This window comes from Cupressus sempervirens, chromosome 7 (assembly GCF_028749045.1).
Source record: "Cupressus sempervirens isolate cs-2001-9-10 chromosome 7, ASM2874904v1, whole genome shotgun sequence".
Lineage (NCBI taxonomy): Eukaryota > Viridiplantae > Streptophyta > Pinopsida > Cupressales > Cupressaceae > Cupressus > Cupressus sempervirens.
The window spans coordinates 700092199-700111677 of record NC_143124.1 but is presented as its reverse complement, the minus strand read 5'-3'; positions in this window follow the sequence as shown (position 1 = coordinate 700111677).

Sequence of the window (19479 nt, the reverse complement as noted above, 5' to 3'; positions counted from 1 at the left end):
GAGGAAAGCACGTGCTTGTGCACTTCTTGGAAAATAGGAAACTATGCTAATATATACAAAAACCCTAACCCTCTCTACAAGCAAGGTTTGAGATAGATTCCATTGACTAGAATTGGTATAACATCACCATTATACCTAGATAATTGAAAATAATTGGCCTATTTGAAGTTGGTGATAACATAAGGGCCACTCCTCATAACATTAAATTTAGAGTGCCTACCTAATTTAGCTGTATCTACATCCCACTTGAGGAGAAGGTCTCCCTCTCTAAAACCCTTAGCTTTGGCCTTCTTGTCGAAGCATCTTTTGACCTATTGTTGATGTATCTCAAGATTCTACATAGTTTATTGCCTCTTTTCTTATAGATCCATTAATTTTTCCATTCTAAGAGTCATGGCATTATCTTCAATTATCTCCAATTGATTAACCAACATAAGAGATAGGAACTCTAGTGAAATAGGAAGCATGGCTTTGCTTCCATATACCAACATGAAAGTTGAATTTGCTACTACTGTCTTAGGTGTGGTTTTGTTAGCCCAAAGAGCAATCCTTAATTTTGAAATTCCAACACCTCTAGTTGTCCTTATGACCCTCTTCATGATTCTGACTAGGTTCTTATTAGAGGACTCAGCCAAGCCATTGCCTTTGGGATAATAATTTAAAGATGTACTCAAATATAATCCATGATCAACTACTCAAGAAAAAAATGAGTCCCAACAAAAGACTTAATATTGTTTGATATTATTGTTGAAGGGGTGCCAAATTTGGTTACAATTCCATCCAAGAATTCAACTATTGAAGTCTCTATGTCATCCTTCAAGGCTATCACCTCTATCCACCTTGTAAAATAATTCTTTGTAGTTAAGATCCACTTGTGACTAGAGCTAGAAGGTTGATTGATTAGACCAATAAAGTCTAGCCTCCATTGAGAAAATGGTTGATCAACCTAAATAGGATGGAGAGGAAGAGCTACTAACCTTTTTTACTAGAGAAGAAGGCACACTTCTCACATTTCTTTACATGTTTATAACAATTATTAAATAGATTCATTCAATAATAATCAGCTCTCAAGACCTTTATAGCTATTGTTCTAGCTAAAAAGTGACCACTATTAGGACCATCATGAAACTCCTTGATCATCCTATTAGTTTGATCAGAATTGATGCATCTCAATAGGGATCCATTAAAATCTTTCCTTAAAAGAATCCCCTCCTCTAGGACAAAAGGAATAGATTGTAATCTAAATTTTCTTATTTTAGCTCTACTCAATCCTTGTGGATATCCTCCTCCCAACAAGAAGGTTGTCATGTTATGCATCCAATTGTTCAAGTTTTCATCCCCTGTTGATTCTACATTTTCTATAACTAGAGTAACTTCTTCAATTGGCTCTTGAGATGAAATAATCTACTCACATAACACTTTACCTCTGACTAGCTTGGTGATCTTTATGTCTACATCATACTCCATGACCTTTGTGATCTATCTAGTCCTCTTCTCATTGACATCCTTATTCAATAGAAAGTCCTTCACACTTGCATGAGGGATTAGGAGTTGGATCTTGTTGTGTGACATCAAGTTTCTAAATTTCTTTAGAGCTCTTATGACTACAAGAGCTTGTTTCTCCACATAATTGTACATGCCTTCATAATCCTTTGGCCCTTCACTAAACAAGGCTTTAAGTTTTTCTTCATTTGCATCATTCAACTATGTTAAGATAGTTGATATACTTGGCTCACCCCAAGGGTGTATAGAATGAAATTCTTATCAAAATTGGGATTGATAAGGGTAGGAGTTGATGCTATTACTGCCTTAATCTCTTTAAAATTAGCTCTCCCTTCCTTTGTCTAGGTGAAGACCATATTATTTTTGAGTATAAATATAAGGGGCTTAACCATGGTAGCAAGATTAGGGATAAATCTCCTTACAAATTTGATTCTGCCAGGTAAGCTTTGCAACCATTTCTTATGAGTAGGAAGTGGGAGAGCAAGAATTTCCTTCATCCTCTATGGATCAATAGTAAAACCTTCTTTAGATACAATATGTCTAAGCAATCTTCCTTGGCCAGTGGAAAACATGCATTTGCTTAGGTTTAGGGATACACCATATTCTCTACATTTGATGAACACCTATCTTAAGTAACCAAAATGATCTACCACATTTTGGGAGTAGACTATTATATCATCTAGTTAGACCAAAACAAATCTTCCAATCATCATATGCCCAAGAAAATACATCATTAAACTCTTGACATAGATGAACACAATTTTCTTGTTTAGTTTCAGAACATATCTTTCCCATGTTTAGAGTCTTTCCATCAGCAATGACAACTGGTATGTGATCATCATTATTTGCAGCCAAGTTTGAGTCTCCAATCCTTGCTTGATCATTAGGGTTGAAAACAATCTCCATAGTAATTAGACCTTTGGGTAACTTGTTTGAACTAAGGTTTATGTTTTGATCACCATACTAGCCTTGTAGCTTAGATTGATTCCTCTAAGAGAATTCTATATCACATTGCAAGAAGTTGACAATTTGTACATCTAAATCAAAGACTTGCCAATTTGTCCAATTGTTAGGGATAGAAGGCCTTACAACCATTCTTATTTTATACCCTTTGTCATCTTCAACATGCTCTGATACAACATAATAAGTACCAATGACTACAAGTCTATCAACATGTTTATTTTCTCTCTTAAGAACACTCTAGATGTTGAAATGTTGAAAACCTTCAAGTAGATCCCACACTGTATGTTTTTATGATTTGAGGAGGTTTTTATTGGTAATTTTATATCTTCTTAATTTCTTAACAACCAATTCACTATCCCCAAATACACTTAGATCCTTGATTCCTCTTTTTTGTGCAAGTTGGAAACCTTGGATTAGAGCTTCATACTCTACTACATTATTGGTGCAGCTGAATTGGATCCTATAATAAAATTAGTAAATTCTACAATTCAGGAGAGATGAGCATGACACCAGCCCCTAAACTATTTCTATTTCTTGAGCCATCAAAGAAAATGCTCCATAATCCATTAGTGTCTTCTTATGTCTTCATGAGACTACAAATAGGAGTGCCCTTCTCCAATATGCAATATGTACCAAAGCCTATTGCTAGAGCCTCTTATTATGGATCAAATTAATAAGTATTAGCCCATTCATCCAAAAGATAATCAAACACTTCTCTCAAAGAAGTGGTAGGATCATGAGATGGGTACCCTTCATCCTCCTCCCTAACTATACAATTCATTTTATATGGCTTGGAGAATAAGTCTTTATGTGATTAAGGGTGAGAGGCTCTACTCTCAAAGAAGCTTTTGCCCCATATGTTGTCCTAAAGAACATATAGGAACAATCTATTGCAATATGACCTCCTATTTGTGTAGTCAAGTCTTTAGAAAGATAGATGTAAAGTAGGACTCAACCTCAACTACTAATATATCTTGAATGATAGTGCAACTTGGGCAAGCATGTAATGCCATTTCCACATTTCTCAGGATCCCTACCATCTTGATAGAGCTGCCATCTAACTAAAGGAAATCCCTAACTATGGGATCATACTTGATGCCAAGGAGATTAGCTACACTTTTAGGCATTACAGAACTACTAGCCCCTGAATCTATCATACACTTAGGGATTAGTTTATCTCCTATGATTAAGGAAACATAAAAGGGAGGAGCTCTGATTTTTGTACTTGCTTCTCCCCCTTTAATTGGCTGCACCAAGCTGGTTGCATTCTCCTCTCTAGGTGGTTGCTCCCTCATCTCTATTCTCTCTAATTCTTTTTGTAATAGCTTCCTCTATGAAGGCATGGCAGCAATAGCATCCTATATGGAGAGATTTATAATATACCTCTTCATTTTGATCTATAGTGTTAGGAGGACAACCTCCTATTTTAGTTGGAATTTTAGGAGCTGCATAGATTGGTGACTGAATTTGAGTACTCTAGGGATAAAAAGAATCCTTGTTGTTTATGTTTTTCTTCTACTAAGGATAAACATTAGATTTTCATTTATTACTAGCACATGAGGAGAAAATTATAAATTTGAAGCTTGATTAAGTGAGGATGATGTAGCATCTTCAACATCTCTCCTTTTTCTTCTGGTGTTGTGGGCTATAGCATCATGACTAGCATGGTAATGCTCCTCTACTTGATGGTTCATGAAAGAACAACTACTCTACTATTGTATATGAGAACCACTAGTAGGTTAACTAACATTATATTTCTGTCCTAGTACTTTCTCTTATGTAGTAAATGCTAAGTAAGATTCTACCTTCTGGCACATATAATAACTAAATGAAAAATTGTAAGAAGGGAAAAAATCTTGATCCTGAGAAAGATTATTTTGAGGTATAAATGTCCTATTTGGGTTTGTATTTACAGTAGGAGAATTACTAATAGGTCTATTCTAATTGTAGGGAACATGACTCCAATTTTGATTTTTGGGGCCTACTATTTATGGGATGTTGATACTAAAGTAAGGGAGGCTTATTTTTTTGATCTTGTTGTCTTCTAGGGTCACCACCTTGTTAGTCATCTTTTGTATCACTAAGAAGTTATCCTCTAGCTTCTTTTCCTAACTGTGCAACTTCTTGTCTAAATTTTGCATCATAGATTGCATCATATCTTTAGTTTCATCTATTTCATTTGAAGGTGTTGAGGCTAAGGGGACAATAGTAGGGGGATGACCTATAGATGTGGTAGGGGTAAGGACTATAGTAGGCTAATGATTAGGCATATTAGGAAAGAAAGGAATTGGAGGCCTTGGAGCTAACTTCCCTCATTGTATCAATATATTTTCTACCTTTATGGCAATCTCATAAGCATCAGGTAGAGTATCCCCTCCCATAGTTTTCACTTTGGTAGCTATGTCACTATTAAAGGCTTTGAGGCAATATAAGAAAGCTTTACTAGGGGAAGGTTTTACTATAGCAAGTATTCTCTCTCGTGTCTTCTAAAATCTATAATTTAAATCTATCATATATACATGGGGTGCTCTCTTGATGGTTGTTAGCTACTCTAAAAGTGATAGGTGATCACTTTTATCCTCAAAATTCTTATAAAGCCCTCCTCCTAACCCATCCCAATCAGTAATAGAGTTGAGTGGAAAATCTTTATACCATTGTAATGCTTTTCCCTTTACGGATGAAGGTAGAAGCCTAACAAAAACATCATTCTCTGTAATACCATATACATTACAAACATTTGAAATCTCTTGAATATGTTCTATATGGGAGATTGAAGTATCACTAGTGAAATCAAGTATACTCTTGAGAGCTGACACTAGAATATCATTTCATTGAGCCAAAAGGAGAGGACTCCCACCATTAAAGGTGGAAAATGTATGTGCTCTAGGTTGTTCCATATGGAATAATGATGTATTTAAATGAAAATATTACAACCTAGGTTGTGATCTATCAATAGGAGGAGTAGAGACAGATCTCATAGGTATATTTGTTACTGTTACACTCCTAATTTGTGATAGATATAATTTATTTCTCTTTCTTCAAGGGTTTGAAAATGAGAGCTTAGTGTATTGAAAATTACCTCTAGAAGATGCTCTTGTATGTGCTTTGGGCATGAATCATGATAAATTTGGTATAGAAACCAAAGTATAGAGTTGGAATCACCAAGTATTTGAAAATGAGCCTCTGAAAGCTTGAAAATATTAAGAGCAACACTATCTTCTTAGCATATATTTGAAAATTTTCACTTTGACACTAGTGAACTAGTAGACTTAGAATACTTCAATATTAGTCTCACCAGGCATGCCAAAAACTATTGTCACAAAAGCTTGCACCCTTGCCTAAAGTTTTACCTAAAGTTTAACCTTATTTCTACCTAACAATGTACTATTCATCAACATATTCCCAAGATACACTAATTCAACCTTTGTTTCAATCTGATAGCCACAAGTAGATTAGAAACCAAATGAAATTCCACAAGGAAGAAACTCACTTTATATCATTCAAAGGCAAGGGTAGATACTATTATGCAAATCGAAGAATGTAAACAAAACACCATAGAGGCAATGAAATTTTGCACTAATATTGGTGTGAGAATGAGGTACATCAATGAATTATATTCATCCATATAAAAAAGAAAATTATATTAGCAAAGCATGTAATGCAATACTAATGAATTAGAAAAAAGCCAACTAAGAAGGGTTACAAAATTTTCTTTTATAGTTCAAGCGTAACTCAGATAGCTTCTACACTAAGGAAAAGTACAAAAAATACATTTAAGGTATAGAGAACAATCACTACAAAGCTAGGAAATAACTAATCATGGTACACATCTAGATGCAAGAAAAGATCATATCTTTCATAACCATTAGAGCATTGAGAAGACGAAAATGGTGACCATTAATGTCTTAACTAAGTAGATGGATAACTAGGCAACAAAAAAGTGTCCCTTTTCATTTATCGAGCATGGGGAATGCTCTAGGGTGGTTGTAGATGATTAAGATCATATTTTTCATTAAAGAGTTGTCTTTCTTTGTTCTCAGCATGCCAAGTCAACCATGTTGTTAGTCAAGTGGAGTCAATCCTTAGGCTTTTCCATATGGACCATTCATATTTTATCATTTTGCAACCCAACCATTCTTCTATCTTTCATGTTTAACTTTTGACTACCCATGATTGTAGCTTCACAACTCTCTTTCTTCATTAGTTGTTATTCTTTATGAAACTATGACCAACTATCTATCACTTCTTCTCAGCTTGTCTTCAGTATTTCCACTAACTATTACAACCTGATGACTACATGATTCTAACCCTTCACACTACCCCCATAGTTTAGGCTTATCAACCTTCTAACCACATGACAATGCAAGGTCATTGAAATTATTTGGTCATGCATTCGTAGCTCGAAATTGACATAACATTAAATACCCATGACTCTATGAAACTGTGAACCTAACTATCACTGCTCAATCACCATCTTAGCCTGGGATTATCTTTAACTCATTGAGACCATGAAACCAAGAGATTTTGTAGTGTCACCACTTGAATATCTAACTCAAGAGTTAACCCTTTGAATGGAAAAACAAGCTTATCACAATATTAACACATTAACCATGGTCTAAACTTAACTCACTGCGACCATGCAAACAAGACAAAATCAAACCATGATTGCTTAGTCACATCTTATTATTAACCCAAATGCCTTAACCCTATGAATGAGTGATAAAGGGAATCATTGCATTTATGCCTTGATCTTGAGTTATGTTTGACCATTAGAAACCTTGTGATTCACATGAAATTTGTCTATTGGAGTTAACTTCACACCATCACAACTAGGAATCGTAAGCTAGCATGAAATGCTATGAAGATGCAATGACTGTAGACTTATCTATTTTTCCCCTTCATGGCCTATTTTATGGTTGAGGCATGATACTTTGTGACTGGGTGATGAAGGATATTTTCATGGTCACAACTTGAAATCAAAAGAATGAAACATTAAACATGAAGTGCTGAAGACTTAGGAATATAGTAGATAAACTAAAGTTTTGACATATCCCTATATCATGCAAAATTTTAAAAATTGAAAATTTTAAAAGATATAACATTTGTCCATGCTTAACAAGAAAAAATCAAACATCTATGGGAGCCAAATATGGCTAACAAGGATCAACTCCTTGATTCACCTTTGAGGTTTAGGGTTAATTGATGAACTTAGGTTTACTTTTCTTGATTCATATTTTCCCCTAGATATCTTTGGTCAACCCAACTTCTTTCCCCTTTCTTTTTCTTTTGGAGTTAGAATTTTTCATTCAAATACATATCTTTTTGAACATATCTATTAATTATGAATTGTATGTTTTTTGATTTAGTTCATATATTAAGGTTATATCCATTTTGTGTTATATCACCCTTCTTGGTGTATGACCTTTTTTACCTTAAGCCCTACCTATAACATTGTTCCCATTAGGAGAAGTCATAGAATCATGACTCCCTTTGATCCAAAATCCTCTTCTCCTCTCTTTAGGAACCTTAGTGATCCTATGGTTTCCCATGATCCTAATCATTCCATAGAGAATTACTCTTCTCATTCATCTCATGATGAAGATGAGGCTTTAAGGTTCCTCATAAAAAATTTCATAAGCTTTCTACAGAGATTAATAAATTACATGATTGGCTTCTTGAAGATAATCACAATATGATACTATCATTTCTTGTAATGCCCTTAAGAAAGTGATTCATAACAATTAACTTTATGGTAATCTTCTATGTGGTCTTACACACCTTTTCCATTGATGTGTTAAGCCTTTGGCTCAAGTTGTATTCTTCCTATTCCTTATCAGCATGTGATTATTCCACTTGTTTTATTTCCTACCTCACAACCTTTGTACAATAGTGCTCCTTATAGTTATCCTAACCACCTATTGTGGTTCCTAGTTTCCCACCCCTAGCACCTTCTATTTAAGCCAATTCATACACTCTTCCTAGTGTATCAAATGTTTCATTTCCAACTATTTATTCTAATGATTACACTATCATTATTCTTTCTCAAACTATTTCTTCCTTACAACAACTTGCTTCCCTTAATCAATCCAAGTTTAATGTGCCTACATGTGATATTGATAGTCCTTTTTCCTTCAACATTATACATACCTTTTCTCCTGAACAAGCTGATATGTCTCACCTTGATGCTTATAATTGTAAGGGTGGTCTAATGACTCATCTTAAAATTTTCCAAGTTCTATGGAGTGATTATGCTCATAATCATAGTATTTTAGCTAAGTTGTTTTCTCACACTTTTTGTGACAAAGATTTGCAATGGTATTGATCTTTTCCACCATGTTCTATTGATTTTGATGCAGTGAGAATTTGAGGGTATGCCTATTGGAGGTAAATTGGATCCCTACAAATAATCACATAGCATAAATACAATAACAAAGGAACAAAAATGCAAGATATGATACCAAATCATAATTCCTTATTCATAAAATAACTAATTACATGAAATATTCCTAGCTTTAAGACCTTATGTGTTAGGGCCAAATACAATAGCAATTACAATAATGGATCTATAAGGTTCCATAAGATCCAACTTCCAATCCTAATCTTAGCTAGTCTAGATCCACCACAAGAAAAGAACACCAAGAAGGATCTACACTTATACCCCCAATTCCACCAAGCTATTCTCTAGTTCTCAAGCCACAACTACTAGCCCTTCAAAGTTCACATCCTCTTCTCCAAGATGGATCACTCATGCCAAAAGTCTCCACAAAACCCCCTACTTATCCCCAATTAAGCCACAAGTCAGCCTCGTTCATTACAAATTAAATTAAAACCCGTACATAAAATATAAGTTGAGCTACAAGTCAGCTAAAACACAAATTAAATACCCAAATTTGGCTCATAAAAAACTTGGCACCTATAGGAACCAAGACTTGATCAAGTACTAGAGAAACCAAGTCAAGTATCATACTAAAAACCAACATTGCTAAGCACCCAATGCATGTTGAGCAACCAACACATGCCAAGCACTATAGTGATTATTAAACAACCCAATACAAGTTGAGTACCACATAGTGTTGAGAAAACTATGTATTCTGAGATCCTTTAGCAACCAAGCCCCTTCAATTACTAAGCTCCCCAGCCACAACTACACCCTTTAGCACCTAAGCGCCACTATTTGGTAACTGAGTTCACAAAACTTAGCCAAAATATATCCAACATGTAGGATTGCTAAAAACTCTAGGATGCTCTTGCATTAGATTCCTTTCACAAAATTTCTAATGCTTCATTCAATAATCTCATAATAACATTGGCCCTCAAGTGTCTTTGATGGATTTGATTAATTATAGATGAGGTCCTAAGGAAAAAGTGAATAACTTTAATAGTAGATTTAATAATTTGCATGCTCATATTTTAATCCTATTCATGATATTGATATTAATCATATATTTATTAAAAATTTACACAAAGATATTGGAGATTAGATTATGCTTACCAATTTACTTTCTTTTCAAAACTTTGTGTAATGCTTTATCATTATCAATTACAAGTAAGTCAGTTTAAGAACACCAATCCAATAGCTCTTGTATTGATTGATAAGAGTGGTGTCACACATAGTCTCAAAAGAATTCACAAACCTAAAAGCTATGTCAAGATTAAAAGAAAAACAATGAATACAGTAGATGAACAAGTAGTTGATACATCCAAGAGTGTCATTGCTTCTTCCTCTATTTTTTGGATGGACTAGAACTTTACTCCTCTTTTTGAGTCTTTAAATTTAACTATGGGAAGGTTAGTAATTGCTAATATTATTATGTACTCTTTTGTTAGACTCCTTCTACCACATCAAGTATGCACTTTGATCTAGTATCCTTTTTCCAATATCATCATCAACCTAGCTATGAAACTAAGGTATGTTAGACTCTAAAACCTAAGATTCAAATTTTTATTGATTCTAATGCTTTTTCTATTGATAGTCATGATAAGTAAACAAATAGCTGGGTCTTTCCAGTCAAAACCTTCAAATCTATATGAACCATTTACCTCAACTCACTACTAATATGATTTCTTATCCTTCTGCTTCTTCCCCCAACATGAAAATAGCTTATGATAACCCATGGGAAGATAATTATTATAGTGTTAACACTATAGAATGTGTACCTCAACCTCCACCTCTACCTAAGAAGAAAGTTACATCCAAATCTCATTATCAACCAAAACATAAACCTCATATTAAGCATATTAGATTCTTTTATTGAAAATGATTCTAACATTTGTCATGCTCTTGATGACCTTCTTCATATTGCTACTAATTTTTTCAACTATCCTTCTTATGGTTGTCTTGTTTTTTCTAATTCTATGGTTAATGTTATCATTGAGAAACATTTTTTTGCTAAGAAATTGCATCATGACTTCTATGATTTGATTGATACTTGGATTTAGACTTGTAATGGTTTCTTGTATCCCCTTAATAGTTCCAATTCATTGTCCACTGAACTTTGTGGTAAAGTGATGAATAGTACCTTTTTGTCATTCCTACTTCCAATCAATTTCAAGTGGAGCTAGATTTACCTTGGTTGAGTTCTATGAAATTCATTATTTCTCCTATTCATTAGTGCATTATATTTCCTCATGATGGTGAGATTAAGATGATCAATCATATTCTTTATCATCCTTATAGGCCTATAAATTTCACTACCCTTGATTTATTTTGGCCTTCTATTCTGACTACACCTCCTATTTATCCTAATTATCTTTTCCAATTGTATGAAGCTCATAAATGTTGAAATATTGTTGAGCTGAGCAGGCCTAGGGATATTAATCAAGATCTTTTTCCTACACCTTTTACACCTATTTATTCCAATTCTTCAATTTCTAATAGTCAACCACCTCCTACATCTAATTTCCTTCTAGTGTGGTTCCTCCTTCTAGTTCTCAACTTGGTGTTGTTCCTCCTATTAACCCATCTAATGATGGTAAGAAACCCATGTCTATTCATCCTTCTTCTTTTCAACAATTTTTTTAGCAAGATTAAACATAACTAATAAGCTCATGAATGTAAAAAAATTTATTAAACTTACACTACAGCTCATATGAATGCTTCTCATTCTTCTTCTCTTCCTTAGATAAACCTATATTTGTAGAAGAAGTTGTTGATACTACTCATAAGATAGATAAATGTGATATTCATAATTTGGATTCTATTGCTATTAATCTTGATGAAGAAGATAGATTGGATGATGATGAACATGAGATTATTGATCTTGATGTAGATTTACCTAACATTATTTCTACATAGCTTTCACTTACATTTAGTCTTGAGCATAGTCTCTCAAGGTAGCCCATGTTTAGACTTAGCTATTGTTATTATTGTGTTGGATGTTGTTCCTCTTGAAAATTATTCACCTTCTCTACATACTATTGACCAAGATTGGCATGGAGGGAAATGTGCTTGAGTGATTTCTCTAGTATAGTATATTTTTGTGTGTTTGCATGTTGTGATGTACTTCTCCATTACTTTAGTTCCTATATATTTGTTAATATTTCTATAGACAACCCTTGATTCTCTATTGGCACAAGGTGATAAAGGAATCAAAATTGTGTATCATTCCTCTATTTATATTTTGTTTCTTCTATATAATGATATTTATCATGTGGTACATCTCTCTATGTACATACTTGTATCCTTTTGTTTGTCTTCTTGGATTTGTGACATGGTAGCACAATTTCTTTTGGTCTCCATAATGGTAGTCCAAAAAGACTATTCTACATAATTCTTACATGTCTTATTTCCATTGCATTGCAGCTCTACTAACTTTGGCGAATAATGATATTTCATAATTAATATAATACTTACATATTATCATATGATTATACTAACCCTAAACTTAGTAGATCCCTTTGTGATCACTATATGTTATGTGATTATTTACCTTGGTTTGTCTTCTATTGGAGGCATTTCACAATGGAAACATCTCCTAGTGGATGTAGGTATACTTTGTTAAATCCATCACTCATGTTAAACTATTAGCAATGACTTTAATATGGAGGTATACACCATACTCATTTTTTCTTACAATTATGGTGTAGTAAATACAAATTCTAATAATGGCTTAGAGTAATTTAGCCTTTGATACTTGGTATATGCTTTATAGATTATCCTCAAATCTATGCATTGTTGCTTCATCACTATTTTTTCACACATATTGTGAAGCCCTTTATGGATTATTCACAATCATAAAGAAATGATTCTACATATATATCTTTAATCCAAAAAGTGAGCATCCTTGATATTGGGCCTCTCCTTCTTTTATATACACACATGCTAAATCTCATATATAGGTAACACATCTAGACACAAATGCTAAATCTCATGTATGGGTATTACATAATAGTTTTCTAAATCTCATGTGTACGTATTGTTATCAAGCATAACATGTTAAGTCCCATACATGGGTAAGACTATTTTCATCTTCATTTGCAGTTCATAATAAGATGCACATTCCACATTAGCAAATGAATCACACTCCTTCTCCCTTTGCTTCTTTCAGTTAGTGATTTTTCTCTTTCTATGATCTTAGAGTTAGCAAAGACTCAATCCCTTAAGGGCTTGAAGGACTCTTTGTCTCCTTGATTATAACAAGATTATCTTATGTCTCATACTCTACTTTACCTAGAGTTTGGATTGGGTCCACACTATCAATAATGTGGGGGCTAAATGTACTATATTAAATTGGAAGCACTATAATTTAATGATGGTTTAGCACCTAGTTAATGTTGGATCATCATTTATTTTCATATCTCCTCCTTTCTTCTCCTTTCTTCTTATTTTTAATAGGTGGAATTAGGGTAGGACCTAATAAGCCATATTTAATGATTCTATTTTGTGGTGTAAAGCTTGAGGTAGGATCTAACTACTTAGGTCCTCCCTTTCCTTCATCCAATCCCTTGGAATATATTTCTCACATCATAATGGCAATATCTCAAAATCTCTACCTAGTTTATGGGATCCAAAACCTATTTCGGGACCCTAAGGGAATCCCAAGAGTTTTGGACACTATTTAGTAGAGACTAGTGTGTCCCTTCTTGATTAGGGATGTAGTGCATCACTGCTGGGCCAATCAAGGATGTAGTATGTTCTTTCTTGGACCCTATCTTGGGTCCATCTCTCAGGTCTTGTGTCTTGTGTCTGAATTGGTATAAGGTACTAATTTTTAATTTTAATCAGATTTTGGGAGAAATTTAATTTTTCCACTTGATAAAATCATCCATTTGCCTCATTTTATATCTCAAATTGTATTCATCATTCACATATTCACTAGTACTAAAGCACTCAAGCTTTTAGGCATCTAAGTAAAGATCAAGGGTTCAAGCATTTAAGAAATTGAAGGAATTTATCTAGCATTCAAGATCTCCCAAAATACATTAAAGGAACTATTTTGCATCTTCTACATCCATTTATCCAAATTTCTCTTGATCCAATTCAATTGGTGAAGTAAACTTGGTGCACTCAATTTTAGAGATCCTACTATTATAAGGTGAATTCATGCATTCACTTTACCTTTCAAAATTTCAATTATTTCAATTAAAGGTTAATTCCTAAACTAGAGTTTGACTAAGGAAAACCCCCATCAACAAAAATAAAATAAAATTATTCTAGTTTGTTGATCTCAAAAATTCAAACAAGTTGTGAATTCAAATACCCTTTTCACAAAACTTTGAAAGTGTAAAATCAGATTTAGATTTAGATATTGTTGATCAGGATCACATTTCCTCCCTACTCACATAAAATTTATCTTAGTTGAGAAAATTTGAGTCTACCAAATAACCAAATAATTTTTTAGTTTCAAATATCTTGGAGTTTCAGGTTTGGGCCTCAAATTATTCATCAATTGGAGTTATGCAGATATTAGAAAACCAAATTCAAAGTTCTTCATTCTTAAGGTGAGTCCTTCAATTACCTTCTCTATCTTAACATATATCTATTTACTAAATCTAGAGTTTTAATTTCATTTCATATCTCTTTCTATGCTATGATTTTAAGGACATTTTCATCATTTATCTAATTCTATCACCACTAGATCTTGGCTTGTAATACCACTTCTTATCATTTGGTTGGAAATAATCTTTCTAGATCTAGTTACCTTAGAACTATGATACTAATGATCAAATTACTTGATTCCCCTTTGAGGTTTGGAGTTATGTGATAAACTTAGGCTTAATTTCCTTGATTCACATTCTCCCCTAAGCATAAATAAATTATTAAAGGTTAAGTTTTGAACCTCCTAGAAGGGAATTAACCATTGAACTATTTTTCATTAGAAATGAAGGAAGTTTAGAATCAAACTTGGTTATTTGGTTTAATTTAATATATGATACACTTTTTAGCTCTTATAAACTTTATGATCATGAAATATGTTTTTATAGTATACATTATATATATTAGCTACTATGCACCCTAGTTCAATGAGATTTATTTTTAAAATTATATATGCTCATGTCTTTCTTATAGCTAATGTGAAAAGATCCTCATGACTAGAAGAACTACATTTGCATAAAATAAAAACATGTATGATTGGTAAGGGGGTTCTAAATATGTGATGGTTTGATCCCAATGTTTGACTTTGAGTGTGAAGTTTGATAAATCCATCAAAGAATGATTTTAGGACCCATTTGATTGCTAGATTACAACCAAAATAGTAATTGATAATTAAAATATGATTTTTATTCTTTTTTTGGTGTGTGGAATAGTAATAAAGAATAGGATTACATATTCCTATTTTAGCCCCAAAATGATCTTTTTTCATTCCAAAAAATGAAATACTTGTTATTGGAATGAGCCATTTCCATTTGCAATCTAACTTTTCCAAAATTTATAATTTTTTGGGTCCGTGTTTGGGAAATTTCCCATTGATACTCCTTTCATTGAATTTTACCCCTTGACAAAAAAATCCTACTCATACTCCTTTTTTTTGTGATCAGTGAGCAACATTTCCTTCATTTCCTTCTCTTTTATTATTGTGAGAATGCTTTTATTCTGTGATTATCTTCACAAGTGTATGCTTCATTTTCTTCTTCTATTTTGTGATTGCATCTCTCCCACTCATCAACTCATCCATCAAAGGTATTTAATAAAACCAAAAGGTTTTTAAGAGAATCTATTTTTTGTTGTAACTCGCATTCATTTTCTTCTCTAGGTAAAACATAGTTAAATGGAAATAAGTAGATAAAACAACCTTTCTTTCACAAAGCTAGAAAAAATTGCTAAATTTTTGCAAAGTTTGGATAAGTATGTAGTTGATCTTGATCATAAGGCATGAATTGGATGGATTATTTTAAATGGGTAAATGGTTGGATGTTTTTGAATTTTTGGGCTAAGAAGATTAAATAGAGGGCATTGAGTAGGCAAACAAATTTCATCATAGGGCATTTATTCCTTAACCACATAAAGTTGCATTCCAAGAAATGGAGGCTCTTGGATGAGGGTTTGATTTCAATAGTGATTCTAGGCTTAAATTTTGCAAGGCAAAAGTGGGGTATCATTTGACTTACATCAATGCAAATTGAAAGCAAGATATTTTTATACCTAGAGGCCCATTAATACCGAATGTTTCATCCAATATCAAGTGTGCCAAGGGGAGAGAATTGGATACAAGTCTAAAGTTTTGGAATTTAATTAGGTAGGCATATCTATGTTTGATTTTGGAAAGCTCATTCCAAAAATACATTGTCAAGTCTTTTGTATTTGATTTTCAAAGATTTTGTGAGAAAATGAATAAACACAAGTCCAACTGAGGGTCCATATGTGAATGGGTACCTAGTTGGCCTTTTACTACTTATAGGGTTAGTTATACATCTTGCATCTTTGATAAATGATTGCTCACGTTCTAGAAATATTGTTCATCTGTGTCCTCTATTTTTGACAATATTTTTCAAAAATTAAATGTATTTTTGATATGTCTTGAGATCTCCATTGAGATGGGTTTTTATTTAGCCTTTACTCTTGGGGACTTTGATTTCCCAACTTCTATTAAAGTGCCTCTTGAATTTTTTTTTTGGATTTCATTGGAAATACCCACTTTTATAAATACCCTTGTTTGATAAAACTCCCATAAATACTCTTACCAAACATATTAAATGCTTGGAACATTCTACTTGGCTATTTAATAACAACACATCCAAGCTTGCATCAGACATCATCTTTGTATAAAATTTAATTTTTATTTGCATTACTATGTCATATTTTATTATTTTCCTTTCATTTTGAGAGAGAGAAATCTAGGGTTCATGTATTTGGACCTTGTAAAGCATGCATCTATATCTTCTTTGAATGGTCCCCCTAATTTTTGTGGAGTGGCTTGTAAATAATTATTTTGTCATTTTCTTTTGGGGCATTGTACCACTATTTAGAATTTTTATGATGAGATTAATATATTTTGATTTCTTTAGACTTTATGTTGTGTACTATGATCTATATTTTGGGAGAAGGATGCATCTGCTAAAATTTGAAGTATACAATTAACATCATTTTGTGAACATTTTTTTAAACTAGTAATTCTTAGTGGTCTCAATGTGGTTTTTTGGTTAGAAAGTGTTTCTATGCTTTAGGAGAGTTGAATGGCCAGTAATTGTTTAGAGTGGTTAGAGGAAAAATTTAATAAATATTCCACATAATTTGCAAATTTAACCTAAGAACCCATGTTGGCTTGAGATCATTTCCCTACTATTTCATGTTCCTAGTTTTGGTAATACAACTTAGTTGTCCTAAATAATGTCATATGAATAAAGAATGCTAATGCCTGTTGTGCATTAGTAGTGCAATTTTGGTTGTTGGGTCCATGAAAGTTCAACATTTAGTCATTTTCCAAAGTTCAAAGACTAGTGAGGTTTTGAGGTCACTAGCATAGTTTTTTGCCTCACAATAGTAATTTTAGACAAGATTAGTAACATCTATAGAAAAAATCCAATTTCCAAAACCTTTCTAGAACTTTTTTCTAGTTTCTTTAGCATCTTTCCCTCACAAGTGTCAAATCAATGACACTCTTACCTTATTCTCTTCTTCGCACATTAAAATATTATCTTACCAACTTAGTGTATGTGTTTAGTGTATCACTGCTATCTATATTGGTAAATTCAATAATTGGAGAAAACATAGATAAGTATGAAATAAGTAGATAGAACACCTTTTGTTTCACAAAGCTAGAAAAAAGCGATGAATTTTAGCAAATGAACCAGTACCAGTATCTACCACATAAATCCTATACATGACTTGTTGCAACATAATGTATATAAGTTGTCTTATCAATGTTTCTTCCTGATGGGTATATAAAAGGAGTATCATTCCCCACAACGCATAGATGTGAACATAAACACAACCTAGCATTACTATTTCACTATAATATTTGCATGTTTAATCTTTGTAGTATTTGTGATAGGTACATAGTCATCCTTCTAATGAGCACACAAAAGCTGCATAAATTGACACAACTCTCACAACTCAATGCTAACTTTTGGAGCTTTTTTTTTATGATCACTACATTTATTGAATAATTTTTCCATGTAGAGGTGACCCATTTAGAGAAGCATAGGAAACACTTCATTAATTTTCTAGAAAGACATCAAAAGAATTGTTTATTTGAGACCTAATAAAAGCATCCTACACTTTTAACAATCATTTTTTACCATACTATACTCTAGAAATTGCCTTTAAATTTGTTGATTACATTATCTTGAGAATATATGAAACCTTTTCAACAAATGTATTTTTTGCATTTCTTGAACCCTATGGCTATAGTTGATAAGAAACTCAATTTAATGGAAAATTTGAGATGAATACTGCCTATGAAAATGAAACTATTTCTATACTTTGCATATGCAATTTCACTATTATTTGATCATTAGGCATAATTTTTTACTTATATAGTAGTGGTAATAGTTTTATATACAACACCATTTTGAGTCATCATCTTACAATTCCTATTCTATCTATATGCCTATGAGAAAACATCTCAAATTCAATATGCATTCATTTGTGCCAATTCAAATTCGGTAAACAACTCCTATCAGGTAATAAATAGCTCTTCTTGTCCTTTTAGTCTACTACAACAATAAAGTCATATTTCTTTACATTTTCTATGTATATATCTATGGATCTATGTATCTATGTGTCTATGTACCTCTATATGAAATTTTGATAGTTTTAAGTAATTCGTGTTTATATATTGTTTATATAGCTCTTAACAATAATAAGATTCATGTGACCTAATAGATCAATGCATTTCTATTCTAGGTCATTAGATGAATCTTATTGATGGTAAAGAAGCCCAAGGAGGCATAGTTAGGAAGATCAAGATCATGTGCATAATTGGTATTTTCTTTCTAGTCTTGAAGTATTAATAGTAGCATCTTCTCAAGAGGCTAGAAGACATAGGCACAAGTGAAGAAGAGTTGCATGTCCTTTTTATAAGTGTATTATATATTCTAGTAGTACAGATTGCCATGACCAAATACACATGAGTAGAGTAGCCTTCTTTTTCTTGGCCAAAATTCTAAGACAAAAAGGGAGCATTCAAGATACAAAGAACATATCACTAGAAGAACAACTAGTGATGTTCCTCCACACCCTTTACCATAATCTAATGAATTAAAATATTGGCCATCACTTTGGTCACTCAGGAGAGGCAGTGAGTTGACACTTCCACAAGGTCTTAAAGGCTATATTAACACTTCATAATGATTAAATTTTACCTCCTATTCAACCACTCCAAAAATTGTTGGTAAGGACCATTTTGATCTATATTTTAAGGTGAATATCTTATTAGCATGTATTTCATTACTAGAAACTAAATATAATAATTTGTATTTGATAGTAATGTTGATTATTATAAGATTGTATTGGTGCAATTGATGGAAATCATATAGTAGTTACCATTGATGTGGACATCCAAGAAAAATATCATGATAGAAAGGGAAATTTGTCACAAAATGTTTTGGGTGTATGTTGTTTGACCACAAGTT